At 38.3% G+C, this 13,232-nt stretch overlaps 1 long non-coding RNA gene across 3 annotated transcripts; it reads left to right on the forward strand.

Moving 5' to 3' along the window:
• Positions 1-1,040: 1,040 nt before the first annotated feature.
• LOC115496391 (uncharacterized) lies at positions 1,041-8,916 on the forward strand. Of its 3 annotated transcripts, XR_012057398.1 has the most exons (4): positions 1,041-1,205; positions 1,798-4,389; positions 6,902-7,072; positions 8,590-8,916. It is a non-coding gene; the product is annotated as an uncharacterized lncRNA (long non-coding RNA). The 3 variants fall into 3 exon arrangements; XR_012057399.1 differs by lacking the exon at positions 8,590-8,916 and having other exon boundaries at positions 2,985-4,389; positions 6,902-7,692; XR_012057397.1 differs by lacking the exon at positions 8,590-8,916 and having other exon boundaries at positions 6,902-7,686.
• The last annotated feature ends 4,316 nt before the right edge of the window (positions 8,917-13,232 follow it).

The following is a 13,232-nucleotide window of genomic DNA, read 5'->3' on the forward strand; positions in this document are numbered from 1 at the left end:
AGCAAGGGGAATGCTGGAAAGGACTGTCTGCAAGGACACTGAAGCTGTCTCAGTTCTGCTTTGGAGTCTGCATATTACAACACACCCACAGAAAGGACCAGACTCTTTTTCCCTTTCTATTCCCTGTTTTCCTGGTGTGTACACCTCTAGGCTTAACTTTGGCCCTGCCTTCTCCAATCTTTAGAACAGAAGGCTCTGAAGCACAACTTGTTATTAGTCAGATGGGAAAGAGATGGGACCAAATTCCCTAATTATTTTTAATGGCCTTTTCTGGTACACTGCAGAGCCCAGCATCCCTCAGTGAGGGGTGGGCTGTCATGTGGCTCATGTTGTATAGTATGGGACTGATAAAACACCCCTATTTTAGATTATTTATTTTTTGTTTAACGGAAAGCTGTCAAGCTGTCTCTACAGATAATGTTGAAGATAATTGATTATCAAAACCCGTTTTAAAAATTTTTCAACAGAAAGTGTTTGCTGCTGTTTTACAGGACAAAACATGCATCTCAGACTTGGAGCACTGGTAGTTTTTGGGATGTATTCTGATAGGAAAATTCAATAAGTCACTGCTAATTTTGCACTCCAAAAACCTGGTGTCTGTAAGTACAAAACAGGCCTCTGTTTCTTTCCAGTCAGGACTGCCTCCACACACAGGCCAGAACCAGTTACCTTCAAATGAAAGCTCATTTCCCTATCACTTTGCTTCATATAATGGAATATTGACCCCAATTAGCCTCAGTTTCTAATTGTACCTGACACAGCAAAGGCCCCTGGTGAGGGACAGTCCCAGAACCATGCACTTTCAAATGCAATATGGGCAAAAATCATACAAAATCCTTGCACAGGAAAAGGAAACTAGATCACTCATTTTCTTTCCTTCCAAAGAATACTTAAATAATTTCATTTGTTGGGGACTAATGAAAATTACAGGACCATGGGTGGGTATTTTTTTACATTGTTCCTCTGTAAATACAGACTGAGTCATTAACAGGAGAAGGAAGAGAGTGATCCCCACAGTCTGCCTCTTTAACACTGGAGTCTGTATCTATCTCTCTGCTGCTCCTGGAGGCAGCTCTTACCAGCCACCTCCAGGACGATGTGGCTCAGACACAACCACCTCGTTGCTGAGCACTGTGGGTTTTTTCAGCAACCAGGCAGCTTGTGTAAACCACACAGAGCGGGGGCAGAGCCTGCAAGGAGCTGAGGTAATCATTTTTACATTAACTATCTGGCAAAGATGTGGGCTGCAGACAGGGAGAAGGGATGCAGAGGGAGGAAGGAGCTGCAGAAAATGACAGTGAAAAATGAAGAAACAGTCTTTTAAAGGAAATCCAGTGTTCCTTGGAAAGGTATGACACTGCAGGAAGACTGAAGGCAGAGAAAGGAAGGCAGAAAGGCTGCACATCTGCATTCTGCACATTTAGTTCTAATGTACTCTTTTGCCTTTCTCTTCTTTGTTGCTGTTTTTCAGGCCAGCTGCAAAACTTTTGCAAAAGACTCCCACTTCCAAAGCAAACCAAAAAGTCAGGGTACAGTGGTGGTGCGTCTTATCTGTGAATATTTTTTTCTATTTTGTTTTTCTGAGATCAGCTGCTGAGGAAATAAAGCCCCATGCAATTTCCAGCAATGAAAAGTGGATCAGTTCCTTTGCTTAGGAAAAAAAAACAACCTCATTTTCATATTTCCATATTTAATTTTTGCACTTGCATGTACGTTTCTGTTATCTTCCAGCCACATGTTGCTATTTGTCTCTGTAGTGAAGGATTTTTTTCAGTTTTTTTTTTTTTTTTTTTTTAGACTGTGGGCTATGTGAAGCCTGACTTGAATGTAAAAGATCCACAGGGGAAAAATCTTCCAGTCTTCACTGAATTAAAAAGAGCTTGCATGCCACAGGTTTTGTGGGAGTACTCTACACTCATCATCCCCTTGGGTGGCTCATGGATCAGGCAAGGAGCACCGTGCACCTACAGACCAATGTAGGTGCATCTTGTGGCCATTGCAAAGCCCCACACCAGATCTACAGACCTGGGAAATGGGAAGCTGAAAAAAATTAGCAGACACTCACTTCTTTCACTCACTTCTTCTTTAGTTTAGCCAACTAAACACTGTTTAACACTCAGCTGGTAACTGCAGCTTCCACAGAGTACAACTACCCAAACTCAGGCAGAAGGAGAGCTCGGAGATTTATGAGACCATTCCAGGCAATTTCGCTGCATTTAGGCTGTTTATGTTAGTCACCCCTCAGCTATCTGCCCTTCAATGAGATTCAGGCTTGTAAGATATTTGGGTGCTTTTGAAAAGGTTACATGCAGTCAAAAGCAGCAGCCAAGGCTCCTGCACTCAGCCAGAGCTGGGAGGCAGCTCAGCCTTACGATACATCTTAACCCAGCAGCAGCAGTGCTTGGACAGACATCATTTCTGTTGTGCTTGCTGGCAGACATGATTTCAGACAGACTCTGGTTATGATTAAGTTTTGGTCTACATGTTCAATGCTCAGTCAAAATTCTAGTGCAGCCAACACAACACATGACTGCCTTCAATAGGAGAGAGAGTAAATGCGATGTTTTCAGTTTGAACAATATTTCAGTTGCTGTTTTGTCAGTGGACCATGGCCACTCATGAACTGCTCCAATTTGGTCCCAGACTGCACACAGCTCTGGTTTGTCCACATAAAGTGTATTCAAGGAATTAGCACTGCAAATTGGCAGAAGGGACACACCTCCAGCTCCTGTGTGTCACTGTTGCTTCTGGTACCACCACGGGACTGCCAAACCCACCAGTGCTCCTGCTCTCTCACAGGCAAGCTCTGCATCTGCAGCAGGGAAAAATGTTTAACACAAGGGTTTTTCCAGCCTTGATGACAAACTTGGAACTCAAAAAACACAACAGTGACAACAGTGCATATTGTGTTGGTATTGACCTCCTTCCCATCTCATCCTTAGCTTTCTGTATCTCCATATTTACAAGTCTCCCCTCCCCTCCAGGCGCCAACTGCAGTTCCCAGTGCTTGGGAAGTGACTATTGACAATGTATGAAGACTGTGATATCTTCTATGGGAATTGACAGGTTTTGAACTTAAAGAGGCTACAAGTGGAATCAGTCTGTAAGAGAGACTCTGGAAAGCATTTGAAAATGAAGGACAATGTAATGGGCGTTTATGCTGTTTCTTCAACTTCCATATGCACCTGAAACTAATATTGAATTATCACTATAAGTATTAAACATTATAAAGACACTAAATTACTGTTTCTAGTCTAAGGGGGGAAAAAAGTGTGGTTTTCTTTTTTCTTCTGGGTGGAAAGTGTTTGTGTGCCATTTGGCAGCTTAAAGGTTTAACTAGTCTATTGCTATGAAAATATTGAAATTCAGCCAAAGACATCCTGGTATTACACACTTTTCTCCTGAATCTCTTCATGTTCTATGGAAAATGTGGCCTTTTCCTTCTGGAGCAGTTAACATAAAAGTTCTTGGTTAATATAAACTTTCCTCTTGGAAAAGATTATCTGCCTTCGAAGTTACAAGTTAAACAACTGAGTGGTCTAATTGATTGAACATTTACAAATTATAATTAAATTTGTGCCAAACTGTGTGAAAAAGATTTATGCTCCGCTTCCCATACTGTTTATCCCTCACTTTTTTTTGTGTGTGTGTGCATGTGTGAACTGAATCTTTGGGAACTTCTTTTACTTGATGTATCATTGAGGTGGTTAAACACATTGCATTATGGCAGTCTGTCACATCAGTGTTTCAAACTGAAATACTGGACTTGACATATCCCTGGAAAAGGAAGTCAGAGCATCCAAAATCCAGAGTTATGTTTCTTTTGAAACTTGAGATTCTGAAGTCAGAATTTTCACTTAACTCCAGCTGCAGCGGAGGAAAAAAAAAAAGGAAGAAAAAAAAAAAAAGGTTTAATTAATTATAATGCAGCTTTTTTTTAACCATTAAAAAGATTTTTTATTAAAATAATAGTGTGTTGATTGTCCTGCTTGTGAATGAAGACAACCAACTCTCTGTAAACACCCATATTTATTTTGGTGAACCTCTGTGAAGTAATTGGGGAAGAACAATAAAGGGCACAGAATCTGAGTCTCCAGCAAAAAAAATGCAACACATTGCCATATTTCTGTGCAATAATTTACTGAATATGAGAAGTCCAAAAGCACAAGAACTCTTATCTGAGCCCTTGATGATGGTGAAAATTTAGCCAATGAACATTCTTGAGAGAATATTTCTTTCAATAGGATGTGATCTAAGATGAAGAGCTGTAATAGTTTTGGGACTGTATCTTATATTTCCAAAAGAAGAATTGCAAGTCCATTGAAATGCAAAACTTAACTTCTGGAATTGTACAGAATATACTCCAAATCAGTGGCTTCATCAACAAAGGTAGGATTTTTTAAAATCTTATTTTCCTATGTATTAACCCCAAAATAATTAAAAAATCTTTTACCACATTCTTCAGTTTAATCCAGTCCCACCCTGTAATCTGCCACATTGCCCAGACAAATTCACTGATCATACACAAGATTGGATGTGATCAACCTCTACTCAAACTAGAGAATATCAAAATTTCTTTTTGGTGATTACATCAGAAAAAAAAAAAAAAATTCTCAAGATTATGACCAGCCATGTTTCAATAGTGTAATGCAAAAGGAAATTCTTATGTTCTAATTTTTATCAGCATACAATAACGTGCACGAGTAATTAGTATGGAAACAAGAGTGAAAATGGATTACCAAATTTGAAGGAAAATTACTGCCTTCTGGACAATATTGCAAGCTTAAGATTATATGTGAATCTTACTTATTTAGTCTTTTTCTGTTACAATGGAGGATAAACAATATATTAAGTCTAACAATAAAAAGACAAGGTATATGACCTTTAATATCAGAGACCGCTTGAAAATGTGTCACATTATCACAAACATGCATTGAATGTATTGTTTCTATTATTTTAAGTTTCTAAAGCTTTTTTTAAAAATTTAATTCAGAACTTTTAAGCACTTTGGGGTTAACAATAACATTTGTTGAAATTCCGAAAATATTCTATTGTTTGGCACTCAGAGCATTATAAAGAATGTATATTACTTAAATACCCCTTGGCATCTAGGATCCAAATTACATTATATCCTCCCCTTCCTTCCTTCCTTCCTTCCATCTCAGAATCATCTGTAAATGACTCTCCCTTTCCATCACCAGTTTTTTTTGTGATAAAGTCCTGCCTCTTACAACACCCATCTCAGAGCTCCTGAGTTTATAATATGCATTCAAGGCCTCACAGGATTCTCTAACATTTACACAGCTGTGGCAAACACTTCAAAATTAACCACCTGACCTTCCCCAAAAAGCTCAAAGAGCTCAAATTCCTTATTGCACACAAAAGAATCAAACACATTTGGAGGGCCTAGGGCCATGATTTTTTTTTAGCTATCAGGCATAAAATCACCTCCATCCACTTTTTCAGGGGACTCTGTTTCACCAGTGCCTTTTTTATGTGCTCTCCACATTCTACCCTATTTTCTATCTCCACCAAGAAGCCCACTCTACCATGGGGGCAATGAATTACCATTGAAGAAATAATGCAAAAGAGGTGCTAAATCAATACCAAATTCACAGCTGAGACCGAGTCTTAGACTTTGCAGAATGCAGATTACAGTCTTTACTGAGCTCCCATGATGGGGCTCATTCCTCTTGTGTCCTTCTAACTTCAGTCTGATTTCAAATCCACTGCAGGACAAGGCCTAAACTTTTACAATAATTTTTTCTATTTTGATTTATAATTAATTATTCCCATGAGTACCATTCTTTACTTCCTATCACATCTCAGGATTCATTTTGCACAAATGAAACTCCTGTGAAAAAAAACAGTTTTACCACAGAGATTTACTCTCGATGCAGCTGTTGAACTGAAGAGCAGGACAAACACTCTTGGTGCCCACCAAGGAGCAGCTCTAGGACTTTCTGGGTACACTCCTCTCCCTGGAAGAAGAGAGGCTGGTGGGCACTCAGGTTAGATCCTTGTCACCTTAGACATGTTCTACGTAGCTGAAGACACAGCAAATTGATACAGTGGGGCTTTGTCCCTTAGCAGGGATGCAGCCATTGTCCAGCGTGCATTGTCTCAGTGACACAGCACTGGCTTCTTTGCCAAATTGCCTGATAAGGCCACAGCAGTCTCTGGATTTACCCATTACCACAGGGTTTAATGACCTTAAGCACAACACTGAATTACACCTCCAATTGCTATTTCCATCTGATTAACACTGAAAAATGCAGAAGGCTGTGTACATACATACAACACTGGTAAATGGACTAACACATTGAGCCATAACATGCAGCGTTTAATCCTCATTCAACACTTAACTCATGATCATTTACTGAGCCTTTCAAAAAGGGATGTGATACTGCAAAATACAGAACAGAAAAAATGGTCTGCTTAAAGAAATTAATGAATGTTTGAAGCACTTGGCAATAAGCTTTTAGGAAATGTGTCACTGAAGGGATCTCGTGTAACCACTGCTCCCACTACCCATAGCAAGGTTCACCAAAATAATGATTTTGCAAATAACTGTTTAGGAATAGGAGAAATGAGTTCTAAGCTTTGCTCTTGGCCATAATCTAAAGCAAAATAAATGTAAAATTCACAGAGATAATTTTGCAAAATACTTGTCCATTTTACCATTGTGGCACAACTGCCTGCAGTTCTTCCAAGTGCTCATCAGCCAGTCTAGAAGTTTATCTAAACTGGGCATCACAGTCATCAAGAAACTCGGTGAAAGGTAGGTTATGGATGTAGAACAATACTACCATTTTTAAATTACTAAAATAGAGCTTTGAGTTATAATAAAAACCAGAGCTAAAAGTTGAATGCCAGCTTTTTTTGTTTTGTTTTGTTTTAGGCTTTCATGTTGACCTCTGCTCTACACAAACTTAAATCTGTTTTACATCAGAAGCTGCAGGGACGGAAGAGTACATGGGAAAAGAACATGTCTGGGAGTTTAGAGAGGACCAGCTAAATTTTTTGAGCTCCAGTGGGATTGGTGACATAACTAAAAAGCAACAAACAGCAGGTGAGAGGGAGGATTTAAATATAAATAAGGACACTTTGGAGCCGTAAGTTTTTATTGATCACATTCACATTTACAAATCAAAGTCTCTGCTCTTAGAAAAATATTTAACTAAGAAAGAATCCAAAAGTCATAAAATACCATGCAGGGAAAGGAAAAATATTAAAGAAAAGTAAAGGCATGGAATCATGTTGATAAATATTCCCCAGACTAAAAAAATCAACTAAATACCCTATTTTCTTTAATTAAAAATCACTGAATTATTTAAGGATATCTGCCCAGATTAATTATTGAAGACACATCAAGATCTGCCTAGTGGTGTGATTACTGGTTTATATGGTTATTAAGATCTGCCCATTTGGACCTGAATTTAACCTCCAATTAAAAAAGCTGTTGGAAATTCAATCCCACAAACAACTTAGCACATCCACACTCCATGCTTTAAAATGGTAAAATATTTTAATTCACATATTTCATCCATTAATAAAAAAACAGAGCTCAGTTTCTTTTTCTCATTTGTCAGTGTATACAAAGAAACAATGCCCATTTTACAGCCATAGTTTAGCAGACAACATTTGCCATGCTACTAAAGGTGCTGCTCACACTCTACCCATGGGATCCGGGTTCAATAGCAGCACATTCAATCTGGAAAAAAGAGGTGGTTACAATAGCATAGTAATAACAGTTGTAGATAACAGTCTGAAAAGCGCAGACCACTGAACATGATGGTTTGCAGTTAGAAAATATTTGTGTGTTTTACACCGAATGTAGCCCAGCACACTGCCAGCTAGGAGAAATAAAAATCTGGTGGGCAGACACAAAATTAGATCAGAGCTCACTCAAATGAAAAGAAATCCAGTCTTGCTGAACTGAAATGTGATCATTGGGATAGCACTTCTATCAGCTCATTCATTTCAAATGCAATTTAATGCTGTATTAGAAAATTCATTTTAACAAATGTTATTGCATAGGTGCAACTTGGTTGCCAGAGCAGGCCCAGGAGTAGGTGTCCCAGAGACCCCATAACCACAGTTTGTGAACAGAGACATGGATTCCCTCCACCAAGTGAAGGCAGCTAGCTGAGGTACTGAATATTATACAATAGGTCTTACCAGCTTCTGCAAGATGTGTTCAGCCCTGTTGGCCTTAACAGTGACCACAGGGATGCCTGGGAATTGATACAAGCAAGGAATAAACATTTAGTGATACTTAGCCAGAAAACTTTGCCAGTCTCCAAAAATTTGCCGCTTAGAGGCTTCCCACAAGCAGGCCTTTGCTGGATTTCTCTTCCACGAGCTTCTCCAGTTGCCTCCTGACCTGCCCTATAAAGGATCAATAATCATAGCATGCAGCCTGCACTGTGGAGAGCCATTGTGGTCCCTTCTGGGGCTGTGCATGTTGCCATAATTTAATCCCCACACTTCTGGTATCAGAAAAAATAGTGGGCACTTGTTCATCTCCATGTAAGTCATGATCTTCAGACCCTTTCTCTTATGTTCTCTGCTTTACCTTTTTGGCAGGCTAAAAAATATGACATATGTGGATGTTCCTTCTGCAAAGGATGTGAAGTCAGAAATCCAGGGGTCTGTAGCTGTTCCTCTGCTACATGGAGAGTGTTTACATACTTTCACCTTGTGTTTAATGATTCACCTTGTATGGGCTGAATTATTTTCCAAATATTTCTGTTTTCCCCTAGAGGAAAGAGTCTTGATGACAGTTCTAATCTAAGACCTAATTTAGGTACCAGGCTGGTGTTTTGAAGGAGACAGAGTTAGATCAAATTGCACTAAATTTATCAGGTGAAGATCTAAGTGTTTCTGTTTAGTGAGATGCAGAAATTTGTGCCATTAATGTTAGCTATTTGACAGTGGTTTCTTTTCGTTACATGAAAGAGAAAATCGAGCCAGTTCATTATGAAGATAGTGAAAGTTTTAATAAGGCAAATACAGGCTGAATTCTACTAGTGCATGTGGGGAAAGTAATGTAAAAAATACAACATCAAAGAAAGATGAGCAGGGAATGAAGAACAGGGGAAACATGTAATGAGCTGAATCAGACTGAAGTCTAAGATAATTGATTAAAGATTGCAGCACTTGGGAAATGCTATCCTACAGCAGGAGTAGAAAATGGATTGAAATGAATGGGACCCAGTCAATCTGTAACCACATTGCAAGGGCCAAGATAATTTCCTCCATTTTCAGGTGTAGAAGCTGAGGCTCTGAATAGAGCTGGCAATGATGGTCTCACCTGGAACAGATCTGCTCAGTCTGGGATCAGATCTGACCCAACTTGTTCTTTGCCCAAAAATCTCTTCTGAATATTTTTTGTTTTAACTCTGGGCTAGAGGGAACTTAATAACCTGTCAGTGTGAAATAATTAACTTTCCTAACTGCAAAGAGTGGGGCTTGTGGCCGTTCTTGCTGTTTGTACAGTGTTAAATAAGCCAGTTGATCAATGGGGCTCTGATGATTTATTAACATCATGCTGCCAATAAGAACACACGCTGGAACTTAGGATGGCTCAAACTTAATTTTAAAATACGGAAGGAAATCTCAAATCTTTCAAGGAATTATAGAACTGGTTGTATATTTGTAATCTATTAACACAGAAAGCAAAATACATTTGAATAATAAGGAATGCATCTTCAACCAGTTCAAAGTACTGCCAACAACAGTAAGAGCAAATTGTGTTTTATCATGTTTTTTTGCAATTCCACAAAAATTACTTTATATCCCAGTGTATTAAGCAATTCCAATGTTGTGTAATAAGTACCTCTGATTTTTCAAAAAGAGGAAAAAACAACCTAAATCTATTTTAATTTGGATAGGAGTACTTTATTTTGTAATTTCAACGAAAACCAACTGACGTGAAATTCTCACTGAAAAAATTTGATCATTAGAAACAAAACACTACATGCTTTTGTTTTCGGGTTTTGTTTTCTCACTAAACATTCACAGCACCAAACTGCCCTAGTTAAGATTATTATTTCTAAAATTTGATTCATTATTTATGCCCCATTTAGGGTGACAGTGCACCTACCTAGTAGAGACTTATTTAGCAGCTGTCTGCTACCCCAAGAGAGGCTGCTGTTCTTCTTCACCTTTCTAAATACACACATAAGCAGCATTGCAGTGGAAACTGATCCATAAACAATTACAGGCACTAAAAATCATATGGGAAACCAATAAGAACTTATATTAAGAGGATTTGGTTATCAACTTGGGTGTATTTTTACAGTTCAGATTAGCAACTTTAAAATACATGTACATAGTACCAAAAATTATAGGAGGATCTTCTAGATGTAGTAACAGTAAAAATATTACTACACTTTGGTTGTGCTTGGGCTTTCATCTGAGATATGTACTGTTTGATAAAGATGGTTAAGTATTATTTTCCTCATTTCACACTTTAAGAACATGAACCACAGATAGACTGAACAATTTCTGAAACCATCAGAAAGATCTTTGTACACTAGGGAAAAAAGCTCAGCATCCACACTGGCAAACAGTGCAGACCAGAGGAAGATTTTTAGAGCAAAATAGTTGACAGTGAGGATCAGAAAGCTACATTACAAGAAATTTTAATTTTAATTTTAATTACGAATTTATTTTTATTTTGGATGATCTTTTGTTTAACCCCACAGACCAAGTTCCTATTTTTCTCTGAGTGCATCAGATGTAGTTGGTTTACTTTTATGCAAAATAAATTCCAGTTTATGCACTTGAAACAGTTTCTCAACATAAGCAAAAGCATAAATAATGGAAAGGATCACAAGACCTACTTTAGAAGTTCCCATCTGATCAAGCTAAAATTCAAAGGCAGACTCAGCCTTTGCAATGCCAGTTGGATAGGGCCTGATTCAAAGCAGAGTGGAGCCAGTAGTGAGGTGAGGATAAGGGGCATTTGCAGATTTGCATAAGCTCCAGTGGAACCATGTTTTGGGGCAATCTTTTTTACCCCTTAGCTATTTCTGCACAGAAAACAGCTCTTGGGTCTCCGCAGCTCTTGGGTTTGCATTCTTGCTGAAAACATACAGAACTTGCTTCATGCCACACACCATATTGTGCGTGAAAGCTATCCACATGACAGGCAGTCTTCCAGAGATAACAGTAATCTTCAGGTGATGCCAACAATTTTTACTGACTGACTGTGTGTGGTGCTCTGCTGAGCCCAGCCACTCAACACAGTCTGCTGAGCAACAGGAAAAAGTCTCCAGCTTTGCTATGCTCTGTCAGCTTTCCTTACTGCTTCCAGAAATTAGTTCTGGGGACTTTGCTGATAATTTACATGAAAAGACAATGTACTCTTCAGCGCCCTGATACACGTATTAGATTGTATTCACATATCGTGTTCCATGAGAGTCCATGCACATCTCGAGTGTCAGGGAGTTTTCCATGCTCACAGAATACAGAACTCTATGAAGGCAGCAATGTGTAGACTTCCCAAGTTGCTTCAGTGGATTTTCGTGCCTGTGTAATGAAAATGAGCACTGAGACTTGTCATCAGAGAACTGCTGCATCTGTGATGCAAATAATAATAATTGTTGGATAATTGCTCCTTTGTTAGTTTTGCTTTAAATAGATAGACAAGGAGAAAAGATATTTAAAGGCAGAGAAAGAGAGGTGTAAAAATACCAGAAAAATTCAAGAAAATTTTCTGGAATAATATAGCTTTTATATAAAAGATTTGAGGGAGCAGATTAGTTTTTTTACACTCATTTAGTTTGAGGGATTGTCCATCACGTGAACACAGCATGCCCCTGTTTAGGATTTTGGACCCAGCTAATTTTAATGTGTAATGTAGACCGTGAGAACTCTGGCCCTGAGCACTGTCCTAATATCTTGGCATTCCCAAAGTCTGGAGAAATTCTAAGTGGTCTACAGAGGTTTGCACGTGAATGCAAGGCTTTTTATATGGAGATCCATCCCAAAGCAGGTTAAGATACATACTTACTACATAGACATAGCTGTTAAATCTATTAAAAAAAAAAAAATCAAAGGATACAGAAGTATCATTTAAAAGTTGAAGAGGATTTAGTACCAAATCTTTAGTCCCTTATGCAACCAATTGCTACCTTGTACTTCATAAAATATAGTAGAGCAGTTGAACTGCGGTCACCATAACTTGTACTTTGAATCTACATAAATGTAAAAAGTAATAAATTACAGTGAGTGATCCTAGCTTTTTAACTGGCATTCCAAGTCCATTTGCCTTTTTAATGTATTTTGAAAAAGATAAATGCCAAACACTTAAGCTGCACATAAGTTTCTTGCTCCTTTTTATTATTTCCTATAAATACAAATATAAATGCTTGCAGTCATGCAATTTGATCTTTGAGCACATGGTACTATAAATCTAGTCATGATACATTTCCTCTGAAAATAAATATGATCTTTTCTTTTAAGATGCAGGACAAAAAGGTTCTTTCTTAAGGACATAAACACTTCATAATCCAAGTAGCCACTTAGCCCAGAAAGTAGAGACATTGCTCCTGGGCATGGGTACGCACTGGATACTTGGTCTCCATGCCACGCAAAAAAGCAAGCTCTTAGTCAGAATTTTTTTGGGACAGAACTGTGCTATTGTAAGCCCTTTTCTCTCATATGAGAAAGATTTTTTATGAAGAGGATTAAATAGATGTTATATAAAGAAATGTTTGTATTCTGTGTCAGGTACTTACGCTACTTTGAACTTATGTTCTCTGCTTCACAATTGAAACTATTCTTTCCCTTTAACTGAAGGTTCCAAAATACAGTCTTCATCAACATTGATTCAACACATCATCATCTAAAACAAGGTGATAAAGCTGGTATTTATATCTGTCAGGGGACTGATTACAGATGATGGCAACAACCATCTCAAAAGGTATAATTCTCTGCCACAGTGTATATCAGTATTTTTCTTAATTATTTTTGACATTTTACCTATTACTCCAAGGACTTTCTCAGAGGGCGGAAATAAAGGGGAAAAATGGGTTTTGTGCCACAGATGAAGAAATACATCTTCTGTAAGTAATTCCCAGAAGAAATCTTGGAAATCTTATGGGGTCAGGAAAGAGGCAAGAAAGTAGCATTTGTCACCCTTGCTGAATTGGTCATCTAAACTTACAGTAACACTAAAGCTGAGTGACTTATCTGCCATCCCTTAGGGAGGAAGAAAAGTG

Source organism: Taeniopygia guttata, chromosome 9 (assembly GCF_048771995.1).
Source record: "Taeniopygia guttata chromosome 9, bTaeGut7.mat, whole genome shotgun sequence".
NCBI lineage: Eukaryota > Metazoa > Chordata > Aves > Passeriformes > Estrildidae > Taeniopygia > Taeniopygia guttata.